The following is a 27,104-nucleotide window of genomic DNA, read 5'->3' on the forward strand; positions in this document are numbered from 1 at the left end:
TGGTCTACTGTTTTGCTCATACTAATGAAGTGATGTACATGTGCCTGTTCTCTCCACATCCTCGGTTTTAATTACTCGCAAGAAGGCTACAGACCATTCAGAGCTCTGAGGCCAGATTCACCCTCAACCTCCCACACTGCACTTGCATCATACCACACCTGAAAAAGCTCCACTCTGTCCTGGTTCACAAACGAGCACAATTCATACCTCAACAATTGCATCAGCTTTTACAAACCGTCCAGACACCTCCGCTAGTCTAGTCTCGTACTTGCACACATCTCCTATGGAATACCAGATCTGATGGTTAAGCCTTCTCCTACATCGCTCTTGTAGCATGTGGAACCTGCTGCTACAGAAAAAAGCATCCTTCTCACTTCCTAAGTTCCGCAAGAAGCTGACGACCTGGCTTTTCGAGTTGTCCCTCTAGGCCCTATTTGTGGCTAGACTCACATCTGCTCAGCACTAGGATACCATCTCGGATGATGGGTTACTCTTCAGATCTGCATAACATAACAGACCATACTCCTCAGATAGCATCAGTATTCCTACCTTAATCGCTGTGAGCCTCTTGCTGCTGATCATTCGTCTGAGACAAGCTCCTCCTAAGGGTCTAGTAGATGGAACTTGCTGAAGGCTCTTTAGAGGTCCTTCTCTGGGAAAGTCTCCCTAAAACATTGACTTGATGGTTTATCTTGTCTGGGAAAATGCACGAACACGTTTATGTTATATTTATTTATTTCAGAGTTTTGTGAAGGGTTATGTGTAGCGGTTAAGTTACTTAAGAGTGCATTCTTAGGTCATTGAGGTATATTGAAAAGACAAAGGTGGGGTATGATCAAGTCTGATTGAATGGTGATGGTTGATTCTGATGTTTTTCCATCGGGTCTTAGAGTCTGATGGTTTATTTGAAGTCATTTCCTGAATTGCATGTTGTTAGGTTCTGGTTATGCTAAAGGACATTTCACAGCCCTCATCTTTGGACTCCCCAGGGTCGACCTCTATGCTTCATTCTTTTGTAAGATCAACAGTTATTTGAATGGGCGGACCCTGAGTGGAGGTTTGTGGGAGGAGTGTAATAAAGAGCCAGCCAAACTTACGAGATATCTCTGGTTTGATTCTGAAGCCTTTTAACCTAGAGATAAGATTTTCAGAGAGACCAGGGTAAATTACATTGCAGTAGTCTAGACATTCCATAACCAGAGTTCTTGTCAGCTCCATCTATACTACTAATATAAAGAGAGAACTTGCACATTTTGGCAAGGTAAACTCAGGAACCACAGCGCCAATCTACACACCCAATACATCTATGAAAATGTCAGGGTGTGTAGATGGACATAGGCTATATAAATTACAAAAAAAAAGTAAATTAAAAAAATTACGTTTGTAAACAAAGTAGTCCCCCCCCAGAAAGAAGCACCGGCCGGGACCTAGCGCTGGCCACGACGCGACGTGCGTCATGACGACAAGGAGGAGGGCGGTGCAGTAATGCCTCGATTGCAGTCTGTCAGGGCCGTGTCTCTCTTCTATGACTACGGCTCTGCAGCGAGCTGTGTGCGAGATGGCGACAACGGGGAGTGCGGTGGAGCGGAGGGTCCGCACTTGAGCGCACTGAACGCGGCTCGGAGCTGCCGAAGGTTGCGGGGCCCGAGGAAAGGTGTGGAGGCAGCAGTTTCGGAGGAAGTAGGGGCGCGAGTGAGTCTGGGCGGGAGGGGGGCGCGAGTAAGTCTGGGCGGGAGGGGGGCACGAGTGAGTCTGGGCGGGAGGGGGGCGCGAGTGAGTCTGGGCGGGAGGGAGTCGGTGCGGGAGGGGGTCGGGACGGGAGCGGGTGTACTGCCCCGAGCCCCTTTCTGCCCCAGTCAACGCTGGGGCGGGCTGCTAGTCTGTAAATAAAATGGAGATTCAGGAGATTTTTGCTGAGTAAGAAGAGCTGTAGGTTGGGGCACTAGAATTCTGCATTGATCCATGGTGCCAAGGAAAGGTCTGTGTCAATGAGTATGCTCAGGTTCTTTTTTTGGGAGGCTTATGGTAGTTTTGAGGCCCAGAGCCGGTCAAAGTTTAGTGTTTAATGCTCAGGTGCTTCCACAAATAGGATTTCGGTTTTGGCTCTGTTCCTCTATAGCAGGTTCTCCTTCATTCACCTGGTAGCTAGTTTAAACACAAGGCAATGTTGGTTGTATTTAGTTTCATCTGAGACCACCATTCTCAGTTAATCTGCTTCACCCAGTACTAGCCAGTGCAGCTTACCCTGTAGATCTATCTTCCAGGCCTTCTCCTTGTAAGATGGATTGTGCGGGGGAGCCGGACACTGACCCAGAATCAAGTACGAGCAACCATGAGGCCCTACATTCTACCAGGTGCTACTATGTTTCAGAGCGGTACAAAAGGGGGTGGTGATGGACGGAGCATCTGAACCAATCAAACACTCACACCCAGTCAAGAGATCTGAGTTTAATCCATCAGCGTTCTTTAGCCCACTCTGCCACCCCAGTTCAGACATGGCCATATGCAAATCAGTCTGACCCTGTGCCTCATGGGAACAGTCCAGCCCGAACTGCCAAGCCATGCCTTCCCTGGACCGGAAACAAGCTTCCGAGGACCGGTTTCTGGCATTTCAGCCCTCTTCAGCTCGGCTTGCTTGAATCCAGTGGCAAAGTGAGCAAGGGACTCACGTCTGAGCATACCCTGCCGACTTATGGCGAACAAAGCGGTACAAAAGGGGGTGGTGATGGACGGAGCATCTGAACCAATCAAACACTCACACCCATTCAACAGATCTGGGTTTAATCCATCACCGTTCTTTAGCCCACTCTGCCACCCCAGTTCAGACATGGCTATATGCAAATCAGTCTGACCCTGTGCCTCCGTCCATCACCACCCCCTTTTGTACCGCTTTGTTCGCCATAAGTTGGCAGGGTATGCTCAGACGTGAGTCCCTTGCTCACTTTGCCACTGGATTCAAGCAAGCCGGGCTGAAGACGGCTGAAATGCCAGAAAACGGTCCTTGGAAGCTTGTTTCCGGTCCAGGGAAGGCATGGCTTGGCAGTTCGGGCTGGACTGTTCCCATGAGGCACAGGATCAGACTGATTTGCATATGGCCATGTTTGAACTGGGGTGGCAGAGTGGGCTAAAGAACGGTGATGGATTAAACCCAGATCTCTTGACTGGGTGTGAGTGTTTGATTGGTTCAGATGCTCCGTCCATCACCACCCCCTTTTGTACCGCTTTGTTCACCATAAGTTGGCAGGGTAGGCTCAGACGTGAGTCCCTTGCTCAATTTGCCACTGGATTAAAGCAAGCCTGGCAAAGACGGCTGGAATGCCAGAAACCGGTCCTAGGAAGCTTGTTTCCGGTCCAGGGAAGGCATGGCTTGGCAGTTCAGGCTGGACTGTTCCCATAAGGCACAGGGTCAGACTGATTTGCATATAGCCATGTCTGAACTGGGGTGGCAGAGTGGGCTAAAGAACGGTTATGGATTAAACCCAGATCTGTTGACTGGGTGTGAGTGTTTGATTGGTTCAGATGATCCGTCCATCACCACCCCCTTTTGTACCACTATGTTTCAGAGGCCTGGTCACTGTAAAGGTAAACAGTGAGAAACAAACCACCTCACTTCATTCCAGTTCCAAATTCTTTGACCAAGGAAAGGAGTGCTCCACATAGCAATCAAAGGACTGCTGTGTGACCGGGGCTGATATCTATATAACAGCCAGTCTTCTAAAGGTGAGGGTGCTTCACATGAAGTCTGCACTTTCTACCAGAAGAACTAAAGGTCTGCTTAGAAGCCTACTTGTCTGCCTGCTGAAAGAGGGGCAGAGAGAACCAGGCCCTGCAGGAGTAGAGACTGCCTCTAGAGGCAACGGACAGCATGTTCCTGATGTGGAGAATAGCCAGAGAGAGTGATAGACTGCAGGGCAGCAAAGCCAGGAGTGACCTCTGTATGGAGTTGGTCTCTTGGTCTCTGTGAACCGCATCAAAAGAAACCGGTATTGAGTGAGATCAGCAGTCAGCCACAACTGTGGAAAGACATCCCAGTACGAATGTGGTGAGCTCCCCGATTGATCCACCATGGTCTGGGCCCAATAGCCCTTGTTTGTCCTGGGACCCTGAACCTATGTCTGACAGTTTTTTTGTGGTTTTTGTTTTCTTATTGCATATGTTTGCAAAAAACAACAACAAATTGCATGCTTGTCAAGACCTGGCTTATTTGCTTGCCAATACTTATTAAACAAGGTATTGTAGAGGGCCTGCATCCACACAAGGTTGCACATGTCTGTGTACGACGAGTGACTGCCTAAATGGAATCAAGAGAACAAAAGGCCTTAATTTATTATAGAACATTTCTCATTGCACCACTGCTCTGTTCCCTCAAGTTGCGTTCCGTAGAGTGGAGTCAACATAAAGTCATCTGCACTTTTTGTTGCTTATTGTTGATCACTAGTCTTGACATCCGTTGGCAAGTTTTGATATGTGGACCCCAAACATTTACATAAGGTAAAGCTGCCTGATGCAAAGCACAGTTACAGATTCTCCTCAAAGGAAGCATAATGTGGCAAAATCATAGGAATGTTTCCTTAACTTACACCAGTAGGCATTGACCATTTTCGGTGGTTGTATTTTTTAAATGAAGAAATTAACTACTATTTTACTTTTCTCTTGCAATAATTGGTTTTAGCCATAAACTATGTGTGAACCTTTAATCGCTTTTCAGGGATCCCTGTGCAGGAGAGAAAAAATGCAGGAGGGAGATAAGTAAGAGCTTCATATCATGGGACTTCCCTTTCCTCATGCACTTCACACTGGGTTTCTTTTCTGTCCATTGCCCCCACAAATCATCAACAGACTCCTCGCTTTCTTTGTCTCACTCCTAAGCACACACAGGCTCTTTCTTTATCCTGAGTACTGTTTCTTAGGTTTGCATCTTCAACCTGCGGATGACTGCCTCACCTCCTTCCACTAAATTGCAGCCTGCCAACTCCCACTTTTGTCTTCATATCGTATCCCTCTATTCTAGCATCCGTCTACATTACTTATCCTCCTCCTACATATTTTCTCCCTTCCACATAGGATTTTTTCTTGTCCCCTCTTATCACCATACATTTATTTAATCATTTATTAGAAAGGTTTTATATAGCGCAAACCAGAGCTTTCAGAGTATCAGAGGGCTGTACATTGAGGCTGAAAAGTAGCACTGGTAAAGGAGAAAATAATAGACAAGTAAGCTGTTACATCAAATGCTCATTACAAAAAATAATAGATATAAATGCGGGTACATCAGATGCACAATGCTTGGTAGGTAAGTTTGGTCAATGATGGGAAGTGGTTAAAGATAGTTTGTATGGTTAATGTTCCATTGTGGCAAGTGGTTATTCAGGAGCAATCCTTTGACTTCTTTTTTAAATGCAGAGATCGAGGGGTTCGTTCTGGTTTGCGGAGGGATAGCGTTCCATATTCTCAGAGCAAACCAGAGAACGCTTGGTTGAAGGTTCTCTTTTTTAACCCCTTCGAAGCTAATGACGAGCTGGGCTCGTCATGGCGCTTACCTGCCGTGCGCGGATGACAAGGCCAGCTCGTCATGAATAATGGTCATTTTGGATATACAGCGCAGGACGGGAAAACGCCTAGCAGCCATGTGGTTAACTTTTGTGGTTTTAACAGAAGAGTGTCTGAGCTTCTTAGAGTTCAATTCCCACAAGATAGTTCAAGTTTTTCACCAAGTAAGTAGGAGTGTTCTGATGCAGCTCTTTGTGTGTCAAGAAGGCTATCTTGTACCTTATCCTTGCATCGAGAGAAAACCAGTTGAGTTGGATTAGATCTGGTGTGATGTGATTCTGTTTTCTTGATCCAGTGATGAGCCTGGCAGCTGAGATCAGAGTGTCCCTTAAAGGGGCCAGTTTTAGCTCTGGGTAGACCGTCTAGGGTCATGATTCCTTAGTCTAAACGGGAGATAACTAGGGATTGGACTGAAAGTTGCATGCCCCCATAAGAACGGTTTGATTTTTCTTAAACTGTAGAGTTGATGATCTACTCATCTAGTTGTTGTACTGATGTGGTCTTGCATATTCAGGAATTAGTCCAAGGTGATGCCTAATGATCTAGTTGAGTTAACAATATGCGGGGTACAATGAGGGCTGTTAGTTGTTTGAGCCAATATAGGATGGGGACAGGATGATTATGGGTTGCAATGAGGAGAGATTCCATCTTGAGAGCATTTATCATAAGGAGGTTGTAGGATAGCCACTGTTGAGTTTTCAGAAGAGCAGAGTTGAGAGTTGATGTTGTCTGGTGAAGAAATTTTCATGTACCATTGGGTATCATCGCCGAACATGTGATAGTGTATGTTTGTGTGTATCAGAATTTTGGTGAGATGGTCCATGTACAAGTTGAATAGTGTGGGTGAAAGTGTGGATCCTTGCGGAACTCTAATTGAGACCGGTTTACAGTTAGAAAGGTTGTAGTTGACTTTGATTCTTTGCGTTATATTTTTAAGGAACAAAGCAAACCAATTTAAGGCTGGACACTATAACCCTGTCCTTTTATTAAGAAGGTCAATCAAGTTATCATGTTTGACCGTGTCAAATGCTGAGGAAATATCAAGCAGTGTTAGTAGGCAAGGTTCGTTGTGGTCAAAAAGTCTAAGGGCATCATCAACAATGTGTTAGAGCAGATTCAGTACTATGTCCAGGTCTGAAGCTCGATCGATTTTGGTCTAGATCTGAAACTGTTCGATCTGATTGTAGAGTTGTGTATGTACGCACTTCTCAAGTAGTTTGGCTAAAGTCATGATATAGAAATTGGTTGGAAATTGTTAGGGTCAGATAAGTCTGTATTTGACTTCTTTGGGATGGTGGTGACTTGACAGATCTTGAGGCAATTAGGAATTAAGCCTTGCATGAGAGATCCATGCACAATCTTAGACCAGAGAGGGAAAATGGAAGAGGTAAGCTATTTGAAGAACTTGGTGGGCAAAGGATCCTTAAAATAATTTGAAAGCTTTAATGATTTTATGATGTTGAGCAGCTCTGCATCGCCCGGTAGTATGAAAGTATTCCATGATGAATTATTTTTTGGAGTATAATCCACCGATCCTGCAAGAAGAGAGCTCTCCCAAAGAGACCTTCTTGAGGGATAGGATTGGACCGGATTCTGCGTGTCAGAATAAGACAGTTGCAGTTCTTGTTCGATCTTTCTTGTCTTTTCCATAAAGTGTGTAGAGAACTCCTCGCCACATGGGAGTTAGTCCTTGAGTACCGAGAGTTGATTAGGAGAGTGGTTTGCTTGTTGTTTGATGACTTCAAAAGGTTTTTGGATCTATTTTTGCCCTTAACTGATCCTTAAAGTGGTCAGTTTTGGCGTGATGGATAGGTTTGGTATAGGCACTTCTTGTCATCCTTAACTGCTTGAGGTTAGTTATAGAAGGGGGGTTTCTCCAAGATTTTTCTGCAAGCCTTAGTTTACGTTTTTCCTCATTAAGGGAGCCATTAAACGAAGATTTTAAATGTTTGCTAGTCATCCTTTTGAGTTGCATAGGAGCCAGCGAGTCGGAAATATTCGTCATGGAATGAATGTAGTCATCAGTGAGTTCATCCAGATTCTTTGTGTGTGGGGGGGTGGGGGGAGATTGTTGCTCATGCAGGTAAGATCCTTTAGATTGATTTTGTTCAGATCTCGGGACCATTGTTTGGCCTTATGAGGTTGTCGTTGTCTGGACAGCTTCCTTTCCAAGATGCCAAAAGAGACTAAATGATCTGACCAATCACATGGTAATATGTCATCCAGTTGTAGGACATCTTTGGCTATGATCAGATCTAAGGTGGCACCCTTTGATACATGATCACACTCCACTTCTCACCACCTCGTACACTTAAATACATGATTACATAGAGGCAAGTCTAATGTCCTCATTGACCCAAATCACTGGGTGATTGCAAATGGACAGGTTGTTTTCTATACTGCTAGGTGGGGAGCACAGTGGTGAGATGTTTCTCCTACACCCGTGATTGAGGGTATCAGTGAGCCATTCTACCACCCAGTTTGGCTACACTACACCTGGAGTGGGAATCCTCTGGAATGGGCAGGGAGCTATGAAAGCACTTACTGAATGGTGCTTGTCTGAGGACACTGCCATTGACGGACACCGAATTTGACTCTTTGTTGGTAGCATGAGGTGTCCTTGCACTAAGAGCAGCACTAAGGTTGCACCTTAGTGTTGCTGTATCCAGGGGCTTCTCTGTGGCGTCACTCTACTTTGCAAGGAATCCCACTTAAAAAGCAATGATAGGCACTGTCTCAAGAGGGCTTTGTTTTATAAAATGCTCTAGTACAGAGGCAGACCTATTGATCTTGCCACCCATGTTTTACATTACAATAAATAGCACATGTGGCTTCATTTAAAGGTTAGTGCAAGACTGCAAATAGATACAAATGAGTTGAAAATCAACTGCACTCGCTCTTTGAAAATCCTGGCAAAAATTAGTCTAAAACCGTAAAAAAATTCTCTTGTTGGACATTGTGCCTTTTTTCCCTAAAAATGCGTAAATCAATCACAAAAATACACCAACCATCTGGCACAAATGTTATTTGCCCCAAGGAGTGTATTCCTTTAATTTAATCCTATTCTGTATATTGTTGTCAGTTTTATAGTTTCATATATAAAATACTAAATAAAACTATTTTATTTTTAAGTAATTACTTATTGGAAAGTACGTGAGACCATAATTAAACATTTGTAGGCTTTCTTTTAAAAAATAATGTTGTATTGCATTTTATTCTTTTTATTACAGTATGTCATTTTATGACTAGTGCCATTTCCTAAAACCGCTGGTTTTAAGTTGGAAGTGATTAAACCCATTGTTCCACTTCAAATAATTTATCTCCAAATATTCCCCCAATGCGCCCATCATAAGTTCCTGCTAAAGAGATCACGCTATTCCTCTTCTTAAAAAAAACTGTGCTGGTATGGGAGCAACTCAAAGAGGTACATTTAATACACATTCAAGCTAAGTCATTGCTCTGGCTCTGGAACCGGGGACTTATTGCCTGCAAGTGATGAGGCACTCTTCTGAAAAAGTCCTTGGGTCTCTTAGATGCCTGTGTGACCCAGCTAAGAACAACCAAAGGTAGGCTTTGCTTTGGCTCAGTCACCAGCAAGTTACATGTAACTAAACCTTTAAAATAATTTCTTGTTCCTCTTCGCAAGTAAGGTGGACACTCTTTCCATCTCCTTCCCCTTTCCCCTATCCGTTAGCAAGCAGATGTTTGCTGAGTACACATATACTTATTGTGACCAGTGCTATATGTATCGGTATCATGATCTACCGCAAGGTGGGGCAGACCAGTTTTTATTTTCTTCCCCAGAATTGAGGTGTACAGGATACTTCCCAGTACTCCTGCTGATAATATTTCTTCATGAGCCCATTACTTTCAGTGATTTGAATATTGATGTCTCTCATTTTTGCATCTTTTTCTCATCATCAATCTCCTACAACCATACTGAAGTCCTAAAAAACACTTTCGTTTATCTTATACCATCACAGGCACCCAGTTAGTGGCAGCATCCATCATCACCTGTCTCACTGGCAATCCATAACTTTGGGCAAGTGGGTACTACACATTGTTCTGCTGGGTTACTCCATCCTTCTGCTAGAAACCTCTCCACACATGTCACCATCCCCAAACTGACTGATGGAGGACCACCTCTCCCTGCTCTGTCAGGAAGTTCAGGTTCTTTTGGCCAAATGAGCCACCAAAAGGGTGCCTGCATCAGAATTAGGCTGTGGTTGCTATTCCCACTACTTTCTGTTACCCTATAAGGGCGGAGGCGTATGCCCTCGTTTAGGTCTGCGCCTGCTCGATTTCTTCCTGAAGAAGTAGAAATGTAGGATGCTCACAATAGGGCAGGTTCAGGTCACAGTAGGTCAGGTTCTGCCTGTCCTAGATCCTGAACCATTCTTTAGGCCCTAGAAAGAGCACAGAGTGTGTAGTATCCAGAACTCCTGAGTCTTCTCCCTAGTCTTCCAATCAGGCTGCCCTCTCTGGAGGATCTATGGTTGCAGCAACAGGGCAGGGTCTCACACCCAAACCTGAGAACACTCTGCCTTTATGCATGGTGATTGTCCAGCAGCAATTGAGTGTTTTGACCTCCCTGCTGAAGATTCTGATGGTATTCTGGTAGTCAAGCGTACCTCAACCAAAACCATATACTCCTGCCGTTTGGGACAAATTTGTGTCTTGGTGCATGTGAGAAAGTTGGTTTGTGGTTGAGGGAAGGTTAAACCCTTCTCAAGCAACAGCCACAATCCTTGTCATGTGAACCACAAAAAATCACTAAATTAACCTATGCTTAACCCTCTGGTAGCTTTGCAAAAAAGCAGTCAGGCTTAACTTAGATGCAATTTGTAAAGTATTTATGCAGCACACAAAGAAGAATAAAGTGAATATGCCAATTTTGAAAAATAGAGTAAAATGTAATAAATGATCTGACACTAAAGCAACAACAATCTAATCACTAGAACCGGAGATATGCAGTTTCAAAGATGTAAAGTAAGTATAGCGCCTAAAGCACAAAGTGCCACTTGCTATTATCTAGTCATGCAAAACTGGGTAAAAGTCACAAGATCAGGCCGTGATGGAGGCGGGCTGTATCCGAGGAACAGATTAGTCCTGCTGAAAGAGTTACCTTCTAAAGTCCAGCACAAACAGTTCAGTTCATGGTGGAGGAGGCCGCGAGGACCAGGAAGAGCATTGTGGAGGGTTGTCGCTGTTGCGTGAACAGCAGGCTAGGTGTCACGGACGGTCTTCACTGTAGTGCGAAGATCCTGTCAGGCATTCATTTCTGAAAATTCAAGTTGATGTTACTGCAGGCTGTTGATGCTGTAACACAAAGTGAGGATCACGTGTTGCTGGTCATTGCTGGCAGTCGCTGTAAGACAGACGGGTTCACTGATGCTTTGCGCTGGCGGTTGGCAACATCTTGGCATGAACTTGCCCATTTGCGGTCGTGAAGAGCCCAAATATTTAGGATTTCTCCTTTTCTTCAAGGTGCTCAAATGATGCCACACCAAGGGTTTAGCAATTTGGGAGGCACCACATGGGGACCAGAAAAGGCCAGCAGGGCTCAGGCAGGTCTAGGCATGTCCAGTTGCAGCAGGTCAGCTGGGCAGTTGTAGAGAGGACTCTGGAGCTTGTTCAGTCCCTGTGGTTCAGAACCGGAGGTCATTTAACTGACCTTAAGAGTCACTTCAGCCTTCTTCTGTAGTATCCACAGGTTCGGGAGTGTAATCAAGAGTGGGTCTGAGGGTCTTATTTTTATAACCGGTGCCCCTTCGAAGTTGGAGAAGCTTTTAGAGTTACCCCTCTACAGATGTGTTTGGAATGGCCATCCTCTGTGCCTTAGCCCCAGATTGTCTGTGGTCGCAATTGACTAGTGTGAAATCCTTTGAGTGCGCTAAGACAGCCCCTTTGAAGTGCGGTAGGTGACAACTCTGCCGCTCCCTCCCCCGCCCCATTCTGCTACAGATAGCCCATCCTGCCAACACCCAGGCCCTCTATTATGATGCTGTGTGGGAGGAATACACAAAGGCCAACTGCCAACTACACTTAGTCATATGACCCCGGAAAAAGACTGCAGGCACCAAATGGCTAGGACAAGAAAATGCCAACTGTCTAAAGGTTGCATTTTCAGAATTGTGACTTAAAATCTGACTTTACCATTAAAGAGGCCTTTAAATTATAATTCTTATAATCAAAAGTTATCACTGAATATTAAAGTAACCAAATGTTATCCTATGGGAGTGGTAGGCCTTGCAATAGTGAAAAGTGAATTTGAGAGTTTTTCACTCCCAGGACAAATAAAACTTAAAAGTACATGCCCAACTTTTTAAATACAGCTCACACTGACCTATGTGCTGGTTAGGGCCTACCCTACGGGTGACTTATAGGTGTTAAAGGGCAGGTTTAGGCCTGGCAACAGGTTTATTTTGCCAGGTCGAAATGGCAGTTTATAACTGCACGCACAGGCTGCAATCGCAAGCCTAGGACATGTTTCAAAAGGCTATTTAAGTGGGTGGCATAACCAGTGCCCCATGCACACCAGCAGCATTTAACCTGCAGGCCCTGAGGTCATGTAGTACCACTTTACTAGGTACTTACAAATAAATGAAATATCCTAATTGGGTGTAAGCCAATGTTCCCATGTTTAAAGTAGAGAGCACAAGCACTTTAGCACTGGTTAGCAGTGGTAAAGTGTGCAGAGTCCTACGGCCAACAAAAACAAATTGAGCAAAAATAGGAGTGAAAGCAAAAAGTTTGGTGGTGAACCTGCAGAGGCTGTCGGGTTCAACAGTGCACTCCAAAAAGGGTTGAACCCTTCTCTGTCATAGGTCCTGTTATTTGTTCTTTTATTAGCCCAGTAAAGCTTTGCTTTGGGCACAGAGAAAGGGTGTCTTTCTACCTTATTGGTATTTTTATGGTAGCTGGATCATCCCTCCTTGTTTAACCCCTTCGATGCTCATGACGAGCTCAGCTCGTCATGAGGCACTGTTGAGCTGTGCTGATGACGAGCTGAGCTCGTCATGAACAATGGGATTCGATGAGGGTCAGCACAGGAGGGGAATACCATCAGCAGCGATTGTGTTAAGTCACCTGTTGTAACTTGCTTTATAAAAGGTCTAGAACATGTGTTCCAAACTCCAAAACCCTTCATCATGCCCCAATGTGATTTCAATCTGGTATTAACATTATTGATGTGCTCGCCTTTTGAGCCTTTCCACAACTGCCCTTTTTTTTAAGCTTGTAAAGCGCACGGCTACCCCCGAAGGGGTTGTCCCGGCGCTGCAGACTGCAGGCTAGAAATATAAGGGAGGCACTTAGGGGCTAGTGAACAACCAGGTTTTCAATTTACTCCGGAACACTGATTCAGAAGAGATGAACCTAAGATCCAATGGGAGGCTGTTCCAAAGTTTAGCGGTCATTTCTCTGAACGCTCTGCCACCCAATCATAATCAGAGAGAAGACCCTGTATCGAAATAATACCGTGCATACCGAGATTCCCGGCGTATGTAACAGAACGCTAGTTGGAGGTCTTCACCAAGCTGGGACTTGTATTCTTAAAAAAGTATTACCAAGGGAGGCTTCCCCCCCCCCCTCCCCTTTTTTTCATAAGCAGGTGTCTGCATGAAAATGTGTTACAACATACAGAGTGTTTATACTAGAGTCTTGAAAAAGATGGATTTATAAGGTTTTCTCCATCAAAACGCGTCAAAACTATACCTCCATACACAATCCGCTCAGAGGGCAGTGGTGCCTAAAAAGCTAATCATAAATTGCTTAACTCCATGCCTTGGATATATTATGACAACGGATGTGTAACTAGTTAAGACCAAGTTGTTTTGTCTAACCTTTGCTCTTTTCACTCTTTTTACTTTCATGCATACTGTATTTTATAATGTATTGTTTTTGTGATTTTATGAAATATTGTGATACCAATTGTACTGACTGACAGGACATTTCCGTGTTTTAACTTGATATATTTTGTATTGTGTGTAATAAATATATGTCATATATTTTTTTATAAAGGAGTAGAGTGGCTTCCCTATTATATGTGAATCTTGAAACGTGTGGCTAAAAATGAATGACTACAAGAGTGAATCAGGGTGACTGTTTTCTCGAGCCGTGTTCTCTGCCAAGTTATTTACCCAAGGGAAACTTTTTTTATTCACCCTTCAGTGTCGGCCAGACCATCACATTGCTCTGCATTGATTGCACTAGAGAACACTGGGTGGAGGATCAACTCTTCATTGGGTTCGCCAGAGCAAAGAAAGGAAAGGCTGTACAGAAAAGGACTATCTCACAACGGATTGTATTCTATATTAAAATATGCTGCACACTGGCCAAAAATCAACCACTTGAGTGCTTGTGTGTTCATTCCTCCAGAGTCAAAGCTGCAAACACTGTGTTAGCTCAGGGAATCTGTGTCCTGGACATCTGTTAGGCTGCAACGTGGACATCACTGCACATGTTTACCACGCACCACTGATGGAACAGTCAGGTATGTTGTGATGGACCCTGCTAGTTTGGTCCTCCAGGACTACTTGGTCTATTCTGTTCACAGTCCCACCTCCAGAATGTATTGCTTGGGTATTTATTCTAAGGTAAAGGAATCTGCAGCAAGATGTCTGTATCAGATAAGCAAGTTACTTAAAGTACAGTAACACCTTACCTGGTAGAGACTCTAGCTGTAGATTCCTTACTGACCCTCCCATCTTCCCCGCTCTGTGAATGGGTTTCTTCATATAGGGTTACCCTTACGAGGTCCTTAGTGTCTGCCCACTGGTACATCAGCAATCTCGTGGTTTAGCGCTTCTGGCTTGGAAATATTGTGAAAAGTTACTGATGTCAGTGCGCTGGGAGGGTATAGGCACCATGCATGTCACTTCTGGCGAGGTCACCAACACAGCAAAACAACGCCACCTACTGGCTTGCAGTGGTAGTGCTTGAAAAGTTTCCAGATCCAATCTGATGCCTGGGGATTATTCTATGGTACAAAAGGAAAGTGGTCACAGTAAAAATAACTTCTATGTGAGATTCAACATCACCTTTGAGTAATCATAATCAACATTTGTTAATGTTTAACACATAATAATCATGTTCCATAACAGCACAATCGTCACCATTAACGTGAAGAGGTGCTCCTGGTGGGGGAGAGAATGTGCACCAATGTGTGAGAGTGAAGGTTGGTGAGAAAGGAAGGGCAATGTGCAATATATACACCTCTTCACGTTAATGCAGACAATTGTGCTGTTATGGAAAATGATTATTATGTGTTAAACATTAATAAATTGTGATTATGATTTACTCAGAGGTAATGTTAAATCTCATGTTGAAGTCATTTTCACTGTGACCACTTTCCTTTTGTACCCTACCTCACGCAGGTCCAGTGGATTTTGGGTCCCCCCCCCCCCTCCATTGTTTTGTAACTCTGGGGATTATTCTAAGCTAAGAAATCTGTGGCTAGATAGAGTCTCTACCAGATAAGATGTTACCGAAGGTAAGTAACTTGCTCTTTAGCTTTTTTGGGAGAGAGAACTTCTAAAGATGCTTACTGTTGCATCCGCTTGTTTTGTGAAGATCCATATTTTGCTGTATTTGGAGAACCCATCAACCAAGAGCAGCATGAAGGAGAAAACCCTCTGTTCGTTTAAAAAAGACATGCACTGTACTCTGACCTAGGATTCTCACTTAATATTAGAAGCCTTCCTGTGCCTCTTTTTGCCATGTCAACTTTTTACTGGCCATTCTGTACATGATAGTGCATGCCTAGTATTCAAGGAACGCACTCCAGGATCTTTTGTAGACCATCCACCTTTTTAATTTAGGAGTTGTCCTTCTAACCATTGTGCGTGTCCAATGTATTAGAGAAATAACATCTTGCATGTTTGTTGTTCTAAGGGGCCCCTTTGAATGTGGTGAAAGTCGATGGTTGCATGGTTCAACTTGCTTCTCAAATCTCCATTGGACGTCACTACCGGTGTGTTCAGTACTTGTAGTGTTCAATGTTAGGGACTCATTTTCTAGCAGGGGATCCACTAGACTTTCTTCTGCACAAACCATTTATGCGCACCTATTCTGGAGCTAAAAACTGTCTTCCTAGATCTTCAGTTTATTGTCCTTGCAAATCAGGAATATATTGTGGTGGTTGTGGCATAAACCTGAGGCATGATAATGATGAAATAACTAAGTAGTAGTTGGTAAAGTGAGCTACATTCCCATATACATATTTCACTGTCCTTTTTATCAGGGCCAGTTAAGAGGGTAATGATGATTACTATCCCCCATCTGACTGGTTCTGAGAACTGTAAGATGATCGAAGCCAGGTATAGAGAACATTTTACAAAGTGGAGTGTCGGAACAATGTTCTTAGATGAAACTGCTCTCTTTAAGACACCCATAGTCCTTTCTAAATTGACTCGCAGGAAATGGAATCTGTTACATGGAATTTAAGGAAAGGATTCCAGGAAAAAGCTGGCTGAAAGAGTCAATGAATCACTCTCAAAATTCTTTCTACTTCTGCCTTTTTGCAGGCATGGAGAGTGATCCTTTCTACAATGATTACCATTTTTCCTAACTGGGCAGCAGTGTCCGATTCTCCTTACTTATGTTTTTGTGTTGGGCTGGGCAAGAGCAAGGGTACAGTTGCATATTCCTGGACCGGTTCCTGAGCAGTTAAGCTTTGAAGACTGAGATATTGTGGAGGAAGTCATGAGTGCCATGGTTTGACATGGTACCGTGCCAACTGCACCACCTTGTTGGACCATGGTCTCAGATTGGTGTGTTTCTAACCTTAAGTTCTGCCAAGAGGTGGCTTAACCTCAGCAGCGCCAAGTCTGTTCAGCAGTCTTGTTAGTTGTAAGCATAAATTAAGTGAGAGTTGTCTGTCCTCTCGGTCTTTCTGTGATACTTGCAGTTACTGAACGGATATTTCTTACTCTAGCATCCGCTCCTATTGTAATCTTACTGTGCTTCATGCGCTGCGCTCTGTGTGGGGTGCTTTTGAACTCTTGAATTGTTGGCATTTGTCATTGAAATAGTTTTCTTACTTTTTGGAAATTTGGCTCTTGGGTTTTGAGAATATCCTAACTCACCTGTACGTCCTCTCGCAGCCGCTGCAACCATCGCAGGCTAAGGACAGCCGTGAGGAACCAGGTATCTTAGTTGATCACCATTTCACCATTCACTTTTGGAAGCGCAACACAGCCCTAGAGATAGTGAAAGGGAGCGAGAAAGAAAAGTAGGCCTAAAAGAAATATCTACTGTGCTCCTTTTCTGACAAAACCAGTTTGTTGTAGGTGGAGGGCGGGGGCTTCACAAAAGAGTCTCAAGCCGCTTATGTAGGAGGTAAGTCCATTTTTCAATGTTAGGTCCTTAGCTACAGCCACAGCTGCACAGCTGCATAGCTCCAGGCAGGCTCCAGCCTCCCTTCCTTTGAAATTAACTACCAAAGAAAAATGTGCCCATGCACACAGTCCCAAGACATTCTATACAGTATTCTATTCTTAGAGCGCCCACAGTCAACATTGTAAAGAACACCTGTCCACCCCTGCATACAGAGACACCCCATGTCAGTGCATCATACCCTTTTCTTGCATAATGGACAACGCATTTTCTCAGTCACATCATAATCCAATTCCCATACACACCGGGCAAAGGTTAATAGGCGCAACAATCAGGAATAAGAAAAACTCTCACCTCTGATGGCTAAATAGTACATCCATAAAGTGACTCCATAATCACTTAACTAGGCACACACAAGTGCAGCCCAGTACTACACAACACCCGTGGCTCACTCGCACAAGTTGGCCAAACCAACATGACCTAGCACCAGACAGAATAATGTACTAGAAATGTACACACAATGCACTTCCGCTTGATGGTGCACGAAAACCAAACTGAATGTCTCCTGAGCACAATGAATGACGTCACCCAGTGTGCACAGACGAAAACTGTGAAGAGGAAAACAAAACATCCAAACACAAGTCAAATCCAGCACTGCCAACTCTCAACACCAGCCCACGTCAGCACACCCGACCAGTGTGATAGGGTGCCAAAGTGAGACCGCACCTGCATACTACACCCTCTGAAGCCACACATATGCGCTTGCCAAAACCTTCACATTCATACATAACGATTGTTCCTTCACACAAACAGACACCTTGCACACATTCAAAGCCAATCAAACAACACATACTATGCCTCCATTTACCAGTGACAAGTTTAAGAGCGCATACAGAAGTCCTACATAGACACCATAGTCACTAGTATAACATGACCAATAACAAAACACTACTTGCAAACATTGACCAAGTACCAAGTGACTTCCTGTCAGTGCAACCAGGGCTACTACCCTTTTACATGCTTCTTCTGGCAACATGGTTCTAGCTTCCTTTCCCCACAATCGCAGTAGTAAGAACACACGCACACCAAGCATTTACACTATGTAACTTATACAACAAAATGATTACACCTTATACATAGGAACACATTTTTATGGTGGGATCAGATTCGGTGGGCAGCGAAATATATTTTTTCCTAGCTTCCTGTTGCCTCGTTTTCATTTTAGCTACATTGCAAGATGTGCTGGGAGCTATCTGCTTTCTATATTTTTTTTGCAAGCATATTATGCAGACAGGAATCCACGATTGCCTCTATTGTGGGCACCTTCCTTGACAGAGTTTACTACAGAGGATAAAGACAGAGATATGAGCAATGTACAATCATATCCGGAATGCTTTCCAGACTTCAAAGGACTGTTTACCGTAAAGAGTTCTCACAAGTCCGTGCTTGCTAGCTGATGATGTATGGAACCATTTAGTCTGAAGACTTCCAGTAAATGTTAAAAGTAATGTATTTACGTTGACATTTCAATAGATAGCACTGTGCCCTTGACATCATAGTAGTAGCTTTGGCTTAGCCAGCCTTTCAGAGTTTTTCTGTAATTGTGTTGCCGTAACTGGTAAGAAATTGAGAATTAACTGGAGAATACCACGTGAAAACTTTGTATCTGCATGTTTTTCCATAATTAAAGGTGCACGGTTAGCACCAGCGCTTCCTTTGTACCTGAAGACCTGGATTTCCTGTGCAGTGGAATGATAATTCTGGATTAATGATGCTTCAGTGTCACTTCGCTCTGGGTCGAAGAACTTGTTAAATGTGCAGAAATCTGCATCACATGTTTCTCTACACAATCCGTCTTCTGTAATGTGGGGTTTAGTCTCCTAGTGGGAGGTGGGCAGTAATGGCCATCTGCCTATTTTCTATGCATTGCAGAGTTTCTGTTGGAGGAGCCTTAGCTACGCCATGTGCATCTTCTTACCAGTTGTCAATCCACTACTGTGCTGCTGGCTTAACAACATCTGAAGGCCAGAACGTCTTAGGGATGGCCTTATAACAATGATGCTTCTTGCACTTGCAGGTTGGTCGCGAACGGGAAGAAGAGCAGAAATCCTCCTTCTCCCCCACATCCTGTGAGAAAACGATAGCACTTCTTAATCTGTATCCCTTGTGATGCCGACTGCTGCCATGATTATGTCTTGCCTGCGGACCACTTTTCAAAAGCCTGTTGTTGATTACCTATTGTGGACAATATCAATACTTACAGTGGACGTAGGAACAGATTATCTCTTACAACTGGTTAGCTTCTTGTCAATCTCATTTGTTGCATCTTATTTGATGGCTTTCCTTCCTCTTCTCGAGTTTGTCTCTCCACTGGAGCAAATCTTCTTTACTATCCTGTTTGGATCTATTGTTTCCTTCCGCCTGAGGTTCCGTGACAATTGTAAGTGGTGTTTTCGACTCACACGAATATGGTCGAGTCTAGTATCTATGAACCGCAAATGACGAGTTTAGCAAGTGTGCGCAGTTTCGCTGTGCTAACTTAAACCGTTCGTTTGTTATGTGGGTTTGTCATCTGTACCCACGGGTTCCATCTTAGATACGGCATCCATTTTGTCTCTTGCCCTCAAGTAGCCAGCGAACGGACGCTGTCCGCTTCGCGACCCTGGGACTCCCAAGATATTTGCGGAAGACACATGTTCTTTGAAAGTGTCTTTATGACGAGGGGGATGCTACTGTAAGGCAGATGGCGCCGCTCGAGGCTCATCTTGCCGCACGGGCTTATTGTCTCAGTTGTGCATCTCATTAGGCACGTCCCTTTGATGCCTGTATCTCGTGCTTCTCGACACTCCCCTTTTACACCCTTTCCGATCTCCCCACTGTCTCCGTCTTCCTCTGCACCTGTCTTCGTTCCTATTTCGATCTACTTTACTGCTGATTGGAATTTGCTAATGGTGGGAAGATGGGTTTTTACAGTTGGGAACCGCCAAATGTTTCCGCACTTATGTTCCGGATCTTGTGTGTTTCAAAGTGATCTAAGCGACCCCTCTGAGAGCGACTTGTGGGAACCAGGTTGTAAACTATTGTGTATCATGTTATCCTATGGGTAGAAACTGTATAAAAGGAGCGATCCACAAATACAATTTGAAGCAGTCTCCCCGAACTACACTCGATGTACTTCTTGTGACTTCTGTGTTCCCTGCAGTAAATAAACCTTGACTCTTTGACGCCGAAGGAAGTGTCCCGTGTCTCTGTGATTTGTACGCCGGAGCAGGTTACCCACGAAGGTTTCAGGTGTTGTGCCCTGGCACCGCTGGGTCCAAAGAACCCAGTCCTTCAGTTGGCGCCCAACGTGGGGCTGCATCAGTGGTACCGGTCCAAGCCTGACGATCGTGAGGAACTTCGTGTGAAATCTCCGAGGGAAGGTGCACCCCGCTTCATCGATCCTGTTGTCGAAATAAGTGGCCCGAAGACTTTTCCCGCGAAGATTCCCGCCTCCTAACGGCTGCGACGGACTGCTGCCCTGACTGTAGACCTGTTTTGGCGCCTGGCGTAGACCTTGGTATAGCGAGACGATTGACGGGCCTTCCTGAGGACGCCATTGATCTTTGAGTTAAGTATTTGTGGGTCGCTCCCAGAGTTCTTGGTTGTAGACACTTTAGCGAGTGTCTTTGTTGTAAACACTTTAGCGAGTGTTTTTGTTGTAGACACTTTAGCGGGTGTCTTTGTTGTACACGCTGTGTGAGTGTTTTTGTCGGTGACACTTTGCTAGCGTACTTTGTTGTTGTTGTATTTGTTTGACGACTGCAGCCGCCAAAGACCGAGGGTTTAGTTCTTTGCTGGGACTTGGTAAATCCCGAAATCCCGTAACCCTTGAAGTTTGTGAAACTCGGCTAGTGTGCAAGATGCCTGGTCGCAGTACTTTGTTCAGTTGCTTTAGACCTTGTGGTGCGGATTCCCTGCTGGAGGACTCGTGTCCGATACCTCCGGTTGGAACTCCTACATATGACTTATATAGCAAACATGGGCTAGGCCCGATTGCTTTTAACGATTATTGGATCAAATATACAAAGAAAGACGGCGATCTTCGTTGGCCACCTCACGGTAGCTTCGAAGCGTCGATCTTAGATAATTTGGAAATAAAGTTGTTCGAACGTAAATCAAGGCCGGCCATGTTTGATGCCTTTCGGTTCTGGCGCAAAGAAGCCCGACAGAAAGAGATCAGACAAAATAAACGTAGTCAGCGAGATACTGTTGCTACTATAGTGAAGAAAGCTGAGCAGTTTCAGCGTGATAAGGAGGATAAGGATAAGGAAGTGTTTGAGAGATTACAGCGTATGTCCATAGACAAATGCTATCCTGTTTTGTCTACGGAGTCGGATAAGAAGGAAGAGGCAGTTGAGGATTCTTTAATGTCCTATCTTATGAAGTCGCCACCTCCGTACGTACAGGGTACCGCAGCTCCTGTGGTCCCTGCCGTACCTGTTCCACCAGTTCCTCAACCTGCACTTGCTCTTCCGACTGTTCCTGCTCCTTTGCCTCTTTCTATTCCTACTGCTCCTCCGCTTCCACATACTCCTGTTCCCGCTACTGCTCACGCTACTGCTCCTGTGTTGTTAACCCCTGTTGCTGCTAACGTCTCTACTCCTTCTCTTGTTAGTCCTGTGTCTTACTCTTCTCCCTCTACTCGTAATCGTGATTCTCCCCTTGCGACAAACTTCTTTCAGTCGCTCGGACCTGTTTTTGGGTCTGCAGGTTCTGATGGTCCACAGAGACGTAGCCAGCTTCCTGGTAATAGAGAACGTGTTGCGCTATACAATATGGCGATGGGTTGGATGATAAACCCTGTTAGAAATCCACCTCGTGTTGTCCTCGAAACGTTTGATCAATTCAACATACCTACTCAGAGATATGTGTTTGATGAAATGTGCAAGTTCTTACATGATCAGATAGCGGCCAATGCGCCTGACGAGGTGCTGACCGCCCTGTCTGAACTCCGGCTTCAGTTCGCAACTGGACTGATAGTCGACACTAATGTCCGACGTGCTATTGAACGGTTGCTATCTCTTCGTCCCGCTCCTATTCCTCATGCATTGTTCGTTGAGGACATTGAACAACGAGATGGGTCTGGCCAATATCCTATGCGAGAAGTTCCGCCAGTTTGGGTACCCGCTGATAATACTAATGCTAATGCTCCAATACCAGCACATTTCCAGAGAGTGTGGATACACCTCCCTTGGAAACGATCGGAAGTGCTTCAGGTGAAACAAACTTTGCCTGATCCTCGCAAAAATCCTGCGGGGTATTACAAAGAATTATCGCAGCTCGTAGACGCTACGATAATGAATCTGGCCGATATCGACATGTTGTTTGGCAATGTCGTACCGCAACCGGTATGGGCCAAGATTCGTCACCAAGATCACGCGAATGAATTAGGTGGTGATTGGGCTGCCATTACAGCGGCAGACGCTGGACAAGTGGCTGCTACTAAACCCGATCAGTTGATTGAACTTCTTCCCCAGCGAATCATTACATTAATGAAAACGCTTATGCCAGCTATGAGGGTAAATTGGGACAAGTTGTCAGCCTGCAAGCAGAAGAAAGATGAGAGTGTTTCAGACTTCTTTACGAGGTTCGAGGAAACATTCGTCGATCATAGTGGGCAGGATATGGGTACTGAGGGTGGACAGAGGTTGTTTGTGGATAAATTCGTATCGAACTTATTGCCCGACTTGAGCCATAAATTGAAGAATTCAGAAAGTGCGTGGGCCGTTTCTACCTCAGCTCAGATTCTGGCTACGGCACAATATTACGAAAATAGAGAAAAAGAGGAAAATGACCGTGCCGATAAAAAGACGAAAGAGCTGAAAACTAAAGTGTTATTACAACAAGCATATCCGCCGCGTTCTAATCAGAATGCGCCTCAGCAGAATAGATCGCAGTCGCAATCGAATCGATCGCAGCCGCGTAATGATTCATCTTTTCAGAGATCTTCGTTGGGGTACAATCAATGTGCTTATTGTAGACAGGAGGGACACATTAAATTCAATTGTCCTGCTTTAAATGACCGTAGTGGTGGTAATTCGTCTAGAGGAGGTCGTGGTGGTGCACAGCACGCATCACGTGGTAGAGGTCGTGGTGCTCAGAACGACTGTTCTGATAACTCGTCAAATTCTAATAATTGTTTCGACCAACGTGGATCATCGCAAGGACGATCTGCGCAGTACAATGTAGACGATTATTACGTCGATCAGGGAACTGACGATAGTAATTACTAGGACAGCCAAAGACAAGGAGAGGGAGTGGTATCAGTTCCGGTTGATCAGAGAGGGCCTTACGTCGCAGTTGCTACATCGGGCGTCGTTGAGCCTTTTCTGTTGGACACTGGTGCAGCGAAAAGTTCTATCATGCATTCGAAACTCCCTGGCGCACCTTTGTCTGGCTTAACAAATGTATCCGTTGGATTCTCTGGCGCCCCCGTTAGCAATCCAGTTTCGCGCCCTTTGCCCCTTCAAATTGGGCCACGTGAGCTCGAAGCTCCATTGATTTTGTCTACTGGTTGTGGTGAAAATCTTTTGGGTCTGGATTTGCTTAAACGTTTGTATGCAACTTTGTATTGTTCTCCTGCGGGTGTAAAGCTTACGCTAGGAGAGAGGGTAGTCTCTCCCATGTACTTGTCCCTCGATAAGCTTCCACCGGAATTGAGTTCTCTTCCTGCATCTTTGTGGGCGACGGGTCCAAATGACGTGGGCCTACTTGATATCTCCCCTTATGTTGTTCAGTTGAAATCGAATGTGCGATTGCCACGTATTCCCCAATATCGTATCTCCCTTGATGGTGAACGAGCTTTGTTAGCGATCATCTATGATTTGATCGAGAAAGATGTCATTGAAGAAACTCGGGGAAACGTGTGCAATAGTCCTGTACTGCCCATTCTTAAACGTACTGATCCTACCAAACCGCCTGTTTATCGTTTTGTTATTGATTTACGGGAGGTGAATAAAATTGTGGTTCCTCAATTCCCTGTTGTGCCTGACATTACGGCGCTGCTGACTCTGATTCCAGCTACAGCTTCATGGTTTTCGGTGATTGATTTGAAAAATGCGTTTTTCAGCATCCCGATTGCCGAAGAGAGCAGGGACCTTTTCGGTTTCTCTCTTGGTGGACGTAGCTTCCGGTTCAAACGCGCTCCTCAGGGCTACTGTGAAAGTCCATCGATTTACAGTCAAGCTTTGAAGGGTCAACTAGATGCGTTTAGGTTGCCGGTTGGTGCGGCTTTAATCCAATACGTCGACGACTTATTGGTGGCTGCTGATACTCAGGACATTTGCAAAATTGCTACAGTGTCGTTGCTGCAACATCTCTGTGAGTTAAATCACAAGGTGTCACCTTCTAAACTCCAATATTGTTGTCAAGAAGTAACCTATCTAGGTCACTTATTGTCAAAGGAGGGAAGGAGATTGACCCCAGAGAGAATTGCAGCGATTGCGCGCATGGCTGTGCCACAAACCCAAAGAGATGTGCGTGCCTTTCTAGGTATCACATCGTACTGCAGGCAGTGGATTCCTAATTTTTCATTGCTAGCGAAACCATTGGTGGCTCTTACGTGCAAGGATGTTTCGACTCCTTTACCATGGACGGAAGAATGTCAGAAAAGTTTTTCTGAATTACGTGATTCATTGTGTTCGGCCCCTGTGTTAGGTACCCCTGATTACAGTAAACCGTTCACGTTATATGTTCACGAGAGGGAAGGTTGTGCTTTAAGCGTCTTAACGCAACCTTTTGGTGGTAAGCAACGTCCATGTGCATATTTTTCCTCGACCTTAGACCCAGTAGCTAGAGCATTGCCGAGTTGTTTGAGAGCAACTGCGGCAGCTGCGGTCTCCATCCGACAATCAGCAGGATTGGTCATGGATAATATGCTTACGGTGATGGTTCCGCATGCAGGCGATACTCTTTTGAACCGTACGAAAACTCAGCACTTGACGAGTGCGAGGTTATCTGGGTACGAATTGACGCTCTTGGCAAGCCACATTCAGATAAAACGTTGTAATGTCCTAAATCCGGCAACTTTGTTACCAATTAGTGCAGAGTCAGATGCAGTAACAGAACATGACTGTTACTTGCGGACAGAGGAGGAAACAAAAGGTCGTGTGGACCTTAAAAACACCCCATTGGAAGACCCGGATGGCATCCTGTATGTGGATGGGTCATGTTTTAAATTGCCGAATGGTGATGTGACTACTGCTTATGCTGTGGTGACATTGAATACTGTTGTTGAGACTGCGAGATTGAATCAGAATTCTGCCCAAGCTGCAGAGCTGATCGCTCTTACTAGAGCATGTGTATTAGCAAAAGGTAAACGTGTGAATGTGTACACCGATAGTCAGTATGCTTTCGGTGTAGCGCATAGTTTCGGACGATTGTGGCGAGAACGTGGTTTCTTGACGTCACATGGCACGAAAATACAGCATGGCCAGCTTGTGAACGATCTTTTGGATGCATTGACTTTGCCTGCTCAAGTCGCAATTGTTAAATGTAGTGCGCATCGTAAAGTGACGGATGATGTTGGTCGTGGTAATGCGTTTGCAGATGAGATTGCTAAGGAGACTGCCCGGAACCTTAGCACTCGAATGTATGTGACGAATTCGGTTAGGTGGCCTACAGAATCAAGTATGTGTGAGAATACTATAGAGAGTGTGAAAGCAATTCAGAATGAGGCCACCGACACTGAAAAGATGAAGTGGAAAGAAAGTACGGGAAGGTTGGATGTGAATGGTTGCTGGATTGATTTGTCAGATCAGAAAAGATGGATGTTGCCTGATGCGTATGTACTGGCCGTTGTGCAAATGGCACATGGGTTAGCACATATTAGCGCGAAAGGTATTTGCAAGTTGTTGGCTGATGTGTGGAAGAATGATGGAATTACTAAGTGTGCTGAACGTTTGGTGAAGAATTGTATGGTGTGTATAATGTACAATCCTGGCAAAGGAACCCCAACTCCCCCTGGCAGTTTTGCTCCTCCTTCGTATCCCTTTGAGGTGATCCAATTGGACTTCATCCATATGGAGCGATGCAATAACCTGAAGTACGTTTTGGTTGTGGTTTGCGCATTCTCCCGATGGATCGAGGCCTATCCCCTCAAAGATAATACTGCTTTGTCTACTGCGAAAATCCTACTGAAGGAATACTTTCCTCGGTATGGAATGCCTAGAGTCGTGTGGTCAGATAACGGAAGTGAGTTTGTTGGAAGTGTGATGAAGAGTGTGTGTAAGGGCCTTGGAATTAATCAGAAATTCCATAGCGCCAATCATCCCCAGTCAGCTGGATTGGTTGAAGGGTACAATGGCACCCTTAAACTAAAATTAGCGAAGATCCAGGCTACGACTGGACTTTCGTGGCCTGACGCTTTGCCTCTAGCATTACTGTCAACTAGGGCGACTGTACACTCCCGAATAGGGCTTAGTCCCTATGAAATAGTGTTCGGCCGTCCTGCGAATGTGTGGGGGGTTCCTAGGCCAGGTATATTCGTTGATCTTGAGTACCCGATGTTGATTGACTACTTACATGACTTGACTGCTAAACTGAGGTTAATTCATCAACAGGTTTACGACGCCTTGCCGACGCAGACGGAGGGTCCAGGCCACCAGCTCCAGCCTGGTGATTGGGTTGTCACCCGAAATTTTTCGCGCAAGAAGAATCTGGACCCCCGCTTTGTTGGACCTCACCAGGTGCTTTTGGCCACGAGGACTGCCGTTCGTCTTGAGGGACGGAAGAACTGGGTACATGCTACCCATTGTAAGCGAGTCCCTATTCCTTTGCCGGCAGACCCGTGGGTGAGGAAAGGCATTGCGTCAACAGAAGCAGCGACATTGCCGGCGTTTGTACCTTTCAGTGACGCACAACTTGTTGGTGAACACTCAGTGCAGCAGAAAGCCATTGTTGGAACATTGTCAGCAAGAGACTCAAGACCAGACCAACGAACTGATCAGCAGGACGCTGTCTCTTCGACAGATCCTTTGTTCGACGTGCAGACACGTCCCGGGAAACATCGATATTCTTTGCGATCTCACACTAAGGACAAATAAAAATTTTGCTTGCTTTGCTGAAATTGATAACTGCAATATCTTCGTTTCCCATGATCAACTTTGAACATTCGTATCATTGAAAATTGTTTTGTATATATATATATATCAAGCTTCTTCCTTGTATCTTTTTCC

The 27,104-nt window shown here is 44.9% G+C and overlaps 1 protein-coding gene across 1 annotated transcript in view; it reads left to right on the forward strand.

The window, feature by feature from the left end:
- Positions 1 to 27,104, forward strand: part of TBCK (TBC1 domain containing kinase) — a 1,513,148-nt gene that overhangs the window by 707,220 nt on the left and 778,824 nt on the right. The gene's annotated exons all lie outside the window — the stretch shown is intronic.

This window comes from Lissotriton vulgaris, chromosome 3_1 (genome assembly GCF_964263255.1).
Source record: "Lissotriton vulgaris chromosome 3_1, aLisVul1.2, whole genome shotgun sequence".
Lineage (NCBI taxonomy): Eukaryota > Metazoa > Chordata > Amphibia > Caudata > Salamandridae > Lissotriton > Lissotriton vulgaris.